The 8,590-nt window shown below is 34.9% G+C and overlaps 1 long non-coding RNA gene across 1 annotated transcript; it reads right to left on the reverse strand.

The window, feature by feature from the left end:
* Window positions 1-5,575: 5,575 nt before the first annotated feature.
* Window positions 5,576-6,255, reverse strand: LOC140009384 (uncharacterized). The gene is made up of 2 exons (XR_011816803.1): window positions 6,117-6,255; window positions 5,576-5,996 (listed from the first exon to the last, which is right to left on the reverse strand). It is a non-coding gene; the product is annotated as an uncharacterized lncRNA (long non-coding RNA).
* Window positions 6,256-8,590: the final 2,335 nt, after the last annotated feature.

Below are 8,590 nucleotides of genomic sequence, written 5' to 3' on the forward strand. Positions count from 1 at the left end.
TGATCTCTTAAAGTTCGCCTCTCTTTAATATAGAGTATGAGTAGATTTAGAATAGATTCTATTGTCTTGGGATGTCCCATGCAAATGCTAGTATTAGGGAGACCCAAAAGGAGAGATTTTTCAATTCAATTCAGGAGCTGATAAATTAGTGTAGAGAACAACATTTAACATTGTCAGCTATGAATTCTGCACGTAATTTTGATCTCTTAAAGTTCGCCTCTCTTTAATATAGAGTATGAGTAGATTTAGAATAGATTCTATTGTCTTGGGATGTCCCATGCAAATGCTAGTATTAGGGAGACCCAAAAGGAGAGATTTTTCAATTCAACTCAGGAGCTGATAAATTAGTGTAGAGAACAACATTTAACATTGTCAGCTATGAATTCTGCACGTAATTTTGATCTCTTAAAGTTCGCCTCTCTTTAATATAGAGTATGAGTAGATTTAGAATAGATTCTATTGTCTTGGGATGTCCCATGCAAATGCTAGTATTAGGGAGACCCAAAAGGAGAGATTTTTCAATTCAATTCAGGAGCTGATAAATTAGTGTAGAGAACAACATTTAACATTGTCAGCTATGAATTCTGCACGTAATTTTGATCTCTTAAAGTTCGCCTCTCTTTAATATAGAGTATGTGTAGATTTAGAATAGATTCTATTGTCTTGGGATGTCCCATGCAAATGCTAGTATTAGGGAGACCCAAAAGTAGAGATTTTTCAATTCAATTCAGGAGCTATAAATTAGTGTAGAGAACAACATTTAACATTATTGTCAGCTATGAATTCTGCACGTAATTTATGGACATTCTTAGAAAACGTGTCTAAAGTAAGGTGCAGGTGCACCGCAACATATAACATATAACATATACACTTCACATTTTTCACGTGAACAGGTTGGATACTTTAGAATGCTACAAATTTGTATACGTAATCAGACACCTTATCTTTGACTTCTTCTTTTTTTTTTTTTCCGGGTTTTCCTCCTGTACCTAATGTATGAGAAGGCCAAGGGCATTCTTGGCATCTTGATACTATAGAAATACAAATGACAAATTCTTAGATCAGCAAATGAGGCTTTTAATGGATGCATGGTAAGAAATAAATAAATATTTAGCTGTCAATCATTTAGAACTGCTTCATGGTAGGAAATCAATGTGGCAACTGCGATTATGTGTAATTACGCTTTTAATAAATATTTATGGGCTTAGTTGCTCTCAGTAATGGGTTGTGCAAGTGGCGTTTAATTTGCCCTCTTTTTTTTTTTTTTAGCGTGGAAGTCCAAAATAAGTACAAGCCCTTTTGTTTTTTTTTTTCCACCTGGAGCGCCCAGAAGATGTGCAAGTTTTTTTCGCATATATATATATATATATATATATATATATATATATATATATATAACATCCAAAAAAAATAAGTACAAAAGTATAAACAAATGTGTTGACAATTGTCCTATGATCCTCTGATCGAGCTGTACTCTCAATAAAAGAAAGAAAAAAAGCTACAATTAAAAAATAAATCATCTAAGATGCTTCATGCTTTAATAATTGAGCTCCAATGTCGGCAAAAGGATTTGGATGCGTCATGGGCTCCGAAACAGCTCAAGGTACATTGGCAAACATCAATCAATATCCCCATGCGTCTCTCATTCAATTGCTTCTGATTTCTGCGTCATCAACTTTGTATACTAAGTCCAATCAGTGTCCTCCAGCTCCAAGAACGATTTGCTTCTAAGGCTCCATTAGACGGCTAGACCTTCATTCTGGACCAGCATTATCTTCACAATCAACTTTTGGGCCAAGCCCTCCCCCCAACCCCCCACCAAAAAAAAAAAAAAAGAAAACTTTTGGGCCAAACCAACGTAAATTATTCACATCATAGGCAACGGACTTTACAATTCTATTAAAATTTTACCTTTTTTTTTTTTTTGTCAGCAACGATACATTTTGTATAACCTACTCTATTCTAATCTAGGGGGAGGGGGAGCCTAAGGAGGCTGTGGTAGGGGGCTAGAGGGTATACAGACCCAACTAGACCAAGAGAGTGCTCTGGCACAACCCTTAGATTTTTTCGCTGCAGGTGAGATTTTTTTCGCTGTAGGTGAGGTTTGAACCCTCACCTACAGCCCAAGGAAGGACTTAAGCCCCTCACTGGTGGCCACTGAGCCATTGGCCCAGTGGTTTATTAAAATTTTACCTTATCCATCATTTTCACACTGGAGAACACGCAAGAAGGAAGATCTGCAGAAGAGAAAATAATCTATTCATCTTCTATAGTCTGATTGCAATAATAAAATACTCTGCTATGACATATGGTTCGTTTATGTATATCACTCTTTTTCTAAAATGGTTGCCATCGACATATGGTTCTTTCCTACATTCAAAGTCTAAACAGCAATTACCCTAGTCTCAAGCAATTTGGAGTGTTTAAATGGTGAAACATTGAAGATTTGTTAACAGAAATTGGGTCCCCTAAAGAGTATAGTAATTTTTTGTTTTCAAACAAACATTTACTTGCTTTTAGAGCTAGCGATTTCTAGATTAAACTATTCAAATTTCTTAGAGCGAGGTGCGCATAATTTCAGCCCAAGAGCGGAATTTTGGAAAGGGATTAGAAAACCCCCCAGAATTTCTCGTCAAATAAATAAGGGTTAATTCCACTTTGTCCCCCCAAACTTTGGATGATTATTCACTTAAGTCCCTAAACTTCAAAATGGGACACTTAAGTCCCTAAACTTATAAATACCTCCCACTTAAGTCCCTAAACTTATAAAATGGGACACTTAAATCCCTAAATCCTTATAAAATGGGACACTTCGACCACCAATGGCATTCAAGATTTGTTAATAATTTTCCTTAAGTGGGAGGTATTTATAAGTTTAGGGACTTAAGTGTCCCATTTTGAAGTTTAGGGACTTAAGTGGGTAATCGTCCAAAGTTTGGGGGGACAAAGTGGAATTAACCCAATAAATAATTGGGAGTGCTGGGAGTCAAAAGTGATGTGACACGACTTAGAGAAACATGATGGTTAACTCATCTACGCCACTTCAATTTGTTTGAACGCGTGCAATCTCATGATAGGCCGGAAAAGTTTATCCTTCCAATGTAATGATAATTCACGGGAAATGCGCTATTTCAGTTCCAATCTTCTGCCCAAAGCATATAGCTCCGCTAGGAAACCATCCCTAGTCTTTTGCTTTTGATCGATCAGAGAGACGATAATGTTGTGCGCATTGATATTTTCAGGTGTTAAAAAAAATTTTTGATTTGCCAATTCAACCGTAATTTCTCAACTTTTTCTTCAAAAGTGTTATAGAATCCCTGTTGGCATCTAAAGTTTCAGATTTATTTTTTATAGGAAAAAGAAACATGTTGAACATGTTTTGATAGAATCCCGTTAGATCATCGTATTTTTTGAAATGTAATATATGTGAGGTGAAAGATGATTAATTGAAATCATGCTTATGATGCTAATAGAAATGTTATTTAGAATAATTTTACTATTCAAACACACTCTTGTAAATAGTAGTAACACCTCAGGTCCAAGGTCAACATGTTGTTGCATATATAGAAAGAGAATTCCAGACCTTTCTTTCTTGAAACTCCACGACGTTGGATTCTATTTTTGCTTTGAAAGGTTCAATAGAAGTGATTCTTTAAGAATTTACCAACCTAATTAAGACAGTCTAACAAAACTGTAAGAATGGAACCCAAAATTATTCAAGAGGTTTTAATAGTTGGACCGACGCCAATTTCCTTCGCTACTTCCGAACCAAGCCCGACACATGAAATGAGAGATCTGCCAAACAAGGTCAGTAGAAATCAAATGTCGCCTTCATATTTTGTCACTGATAGCTACCACATGCCCCGTCAACAAGCAGAAAATGCCACTCATGATAGAGGAGTAAGCGTGCCTCAGCTGGTCGTGACATTCAACTAAGACCGTTGATGGGGTCGGGTGAATTCAAACTCAACTCATTTAATCCAAGAAAAAGTTTAATAAGTCTTATCTTTCAGTAAGTCGATCTAAGTTTGAGTTTAAAAAATATGTTAGATTTAAATATAAATCAAGTTTGGGCGTCATTAGATTCAAATTTGATATAGATCCGACTCTTTAATTACTTATATATATAATATATATTTTTTGATATTACATATAATTATATATTCAAATATATTATTACTAAATACTAAATATATACAAATTACAAAATACAAAAATATATCTGAAAACTCCTCTACTAGCTTTTTTGAGAGCCAATATTAGTAATATTGACAATGCATAACTGAAACTCTAACGTTTCTTGTTGGCTGAGTAAGGTTTACGTTGATATAATATTGGTTGATTTCTTTAAGGACTAGAAACCCAAATCATTGAACATGTTTGGATTTAAGTTACAAGGTTACGGAGAAATTCCAACCTTTAAAGATGTATTGGTCTATGATCGTATGTTTTATTACTATTTTTCATATATTTTGAACAAATTATATATAAATATTTTTGATTTATATACTTTTAAGAATTATTACTTATTCATATTTAATTTTTATATTGTAATCCTGTGAATGTTAAATTAATTTTTTAACTTAATAGTTATAGTAATTATATTAAAAATTTTAGGAGTAATAAGTGAGTTTTGATTAAATTTGAATAAGACTCAAAATTAGAATATTTTGTGAGTTGAATATAATATTTATATTTATTAATTCAAAATTCATGATTCAAAATTTAAAAGTATTATAAATTAAATAAACTGAATTTGAACTCCGACTCGAATAACCCGATTGACGAGCCTATGTTTAACGTTTAGCGGGGTCTTTCACACATCTTACCATTTACACTTGCTTTCGTCACGATTTTTTTTTTTGCGGCATTTTGGCTACCTGGGCTGGAGCAGCGGCACCTTCGAAAAAGTGGACGATCCAGCTCTAAGTCCTAAGCCATCAACGTCTACTCTGGTTTCTATTAATAATAGACTCCATCATTGCAGCATCTGGTGGAGATTTTTCAGTACAAAACACTACTACTGTTTCCCAAGTGTTGAGCTCTATCCTAACTTTAAAAAGCAAATACCTAACCTAACCTTCTTTCCATATTCTATTTTCTGAGGTCATGATGGTTGCGACAACTTTTGATGTTAAATTCACGGAGAAGCATATTCGTGAAAGTTGACGTCGACGCCTACTACACATGCAAGTCAAAGGAAATCGATGGTAAGGTGATATATACTTGTATGGCTCCTTTTCATTTGTTTGATAGTACGTAGTAGTTTTACATGATCGAATGAATGGCAGCGATTGTGTTAGGCACGGCGGGTCGGTAAGAATAAGAGAGGGTGCGTATATCTTCTTATCCATGTATAAGCTGATGTCCTTAATGCAAATGGCTGAGCACCACCAGGCACCAGTAGCTAATTCTTCTACTACAAATATTAGGATATTAACAGCAGTCACGGATTCTGTCTGATAGTAAAAATTTGGGTTTGTTTCCCGAGATGTGATGGAAAGCCAAACAAACCAAGTTCCAGTCCCCTACCACCTAAAGCAAAAAGGAAATGCATTCCGAAAGGAGAAATATCTGACTGAATTCATTAGTTACGCGTAAAAGCCCTGCCAAGATAATATCCTACACAGTGGAAGCAGATTATGATCTATCCTACTATAAATAGAGGTGCGTCCCAGTTTTGGTGCTGTATATGATTCTGAAACTTGCAGGAACTTACTAGTTTCGCTGGCAGACGATCATTTGATTGATTCCACAAATAAGTTAAAAAGTTTTGGCAGTAAAAATGGCCGACCATCTGCTGTAGAGGTGGTTGTTGTGGTTAATTAGTGGCTCTAGTGGCGGCGGCTACGGGCTACGGCATTGGTTCCATTGCCACCGCCTCTATGATGCTCACTCACCAGTCACCACTGGCTATAGACTTGTTTAAAGAACTGTTGCACGACTGATTCTTTTAAATATCCAACTCTCGAGCTAAGATAATCATCCGTCCGGTCCTAGAGTATACGAAAATACAATTGATTGAGCTCAATGGAAAGGTAACAGATGAAAAAATCAGAGGCCCAATTCTAATTCCAAGCATGCAAATCATAGAGAATTGAATTGTGAGAGATCACCTTGACTGATGCCGTTGTGTACGAAAGGATAAAAAGGTGCCTGAGATTGACAGTGGTAATTATGACATGTTCTTTGTCATTAGAACTCTTTAGCAGTTAGTGCCTTCTTTTGGGGCAGAAGAACATTAGCATAAGCATCAAAAGGCGATTTTAAGAGATTTCCAAAAATATTTGGAAGTTGGCTTAGAATTTCAAAGATGCACTCGTCCAAACAGCCCGTCAGTACAAGTCAATGTCGGTCACTGGCCCTTCCCCCCACCCTCCCCACCCGGGGCCCTTTTTTTGGGGTCACTGGGCTCCTCTTTCCAGGGAATTCTGTTTCAAGTACCATTCCTTGTTGGATTTGTACGACCGTGCTGGATATTGGTTAATACTAGTGTTAAGACTTGTTTATTGGGGGTGACCACTCATTAATACGTTACACTATATATATATATATATAATAAACACAATTATATTTATTGCATCGCTTGCATTTATATACTTTATCAAAATTTAATTACACTTTTTTTTAAAAGATTTTTAAATTAATTATGCTTTTCTAAAAAAATTAACACTTGAAACCCTCCTATGATTGCCCCATTTAGGCACCTACCGGTCAAACTACAATAATTTTTTTAGTATTATTATAATTTTTATTATTTTACAAGTGTCATGGTAGGAATTGGGTAAGCCCAGTCCAAGGTGTTCGGTCTAGTAAACCATTCTTCACGCGGCTGAGGTGGAAATGAGATTACATGTTTGTTTGGATTGGGCTTTATTTCTCCAAATTTATTTGTTTACATCATCATTACAATTTCCAATACACCTTTTTTACTTTCCAATTACCTTTTTATCTCACATACATCACATCACAAAAAGTGTTACAGTAAAAATATTTCTAATAATTCACAATCCAAACAGATTATTATTAGGAGAAAATTAATTTGGCGACAAAGCTGGAGGATAACTAGTTGGAATTTTTAACTGAACCTTCATTTAGAAATTCTAGATCAATGCTTGGGCAAATTTTTCCTAAGGCATCATTTTCATAAATGGTCCTGCCACATGAAAAAGAGCCTGACGTTGTGACCCATGCTTTTGAAATTAGAGCTTGGACTCTGTTATTTCTACAATCTATGAAGATACAACCGGGAAAAATGCTATTTTAGTCCTTAATATTTAGTTTTTGTGTGATTTCAGTACTTCAAATTTTGACAAAAATAAATATGATTCTCAATATTAAGTTCATGTGCAGTTTTAGTCCCTAAAGTTTTGACAAGAATAAATATAATTTCTAGTATTACCAATTTAAAGTAGATTTACAACAATTGGCTGATTTTTTCAAATATTGATAGAATCAATCACGCGCTCACATGTTTGTTGAATTAAACTTTTTTTAGAAAAAAAAAAGATTAATAGCCAGTGATCTTGAACAATATAAATAACTCACATGATAGCATGTTAGTTACTAATTAACTAATAAAAAATTTGTTAATCTGCTCCGAAAAAATGAAGTACTATGATTTTTTACTTGGAGCAACCGGGATAAAGAATGACAATGAGTTATGTATCCATTAAAAAAGGGTGTTCCGACTAGTTTTAGTTCAAAAGATTTTCTTCATTTTAATAGTTAATAATCAGTTAGCTCATGAGTTATTAGTTGTTATTTAAAGTTAGCTACTATTCCGCTTCTTTATTTTGAAATCCAATTTAATGGAAACATTACTAGATGTGATTAAATTGTATCAGTAATTAGAAAAAGATTCTTCAAATGTTCTAAATTTAAATTTGATACATTAGGTATTGGATTTGTTCTTACCAAAACTTTAGAGATTAAAATTGTATATGGAGTATTAAACATTGAGGACTAGATTTGCTTTTGCTAAAATCTGAAAGACTGATAAAACTGTATATGGACTAAACATTGAGGACTAAATCCGCATTTTCCCTTATACAACATGAAGAGCAACAAATAAGAACTACTTGTAGCTTAGGAAATAGTGAACGAGTGAAAGTGACCATTGATTACTGGCGTCACTTGCTTTCAACCAGATCTCAAAATCTCTATGGAATTGACATCCCCAAATTTTAGACGTTACTTCCCTGATAGAACTCAGCAAAATACCATAGCGATGGTTTGCAATCCCAATCACTTTTTGTCACCAAAGCATGGCTCAGGCCTCATATATCACAATTCACAAGTGAAGGCTTTATCTTTTTTTTTTCCCGTCGACTGGGGGTATTCTGGTCAATTGACCAGACTAATCCCCCCAGGCTGGAAGAGCCCGCCCCAAGAATTCCAGTGCAGTACGGGAAGAGAGTCGAACACGGAATCTTGCTCCTGAAGAGGAGACTACTGGACCGGTCGCACTAACTTTGGTCGTCCAACTTTCACCATTAATCAATTTACACGGAAGCATTCTTCAATCTTTATGAATATGATTCGAGGAAAATTTCTAGTCTTTGGGGAAGGTTCTTAGATAGATTTCTTT

This window comes from Coffea arabica, chromosome 6e, assembly GCF_036785885.1.
Source record: "Coffea arabica cultivar ET-39 chromosome 6e, Coffea Arabica ET-39 HiFi, whole genome shotgun sequence".
NCBI classification, from domain to species: Eukaryota; Viridiplantae; Streptophyta; class Magnoliopsida; order Gentianales; family Rubiaceae; genus Coffea; species Coffea arabica.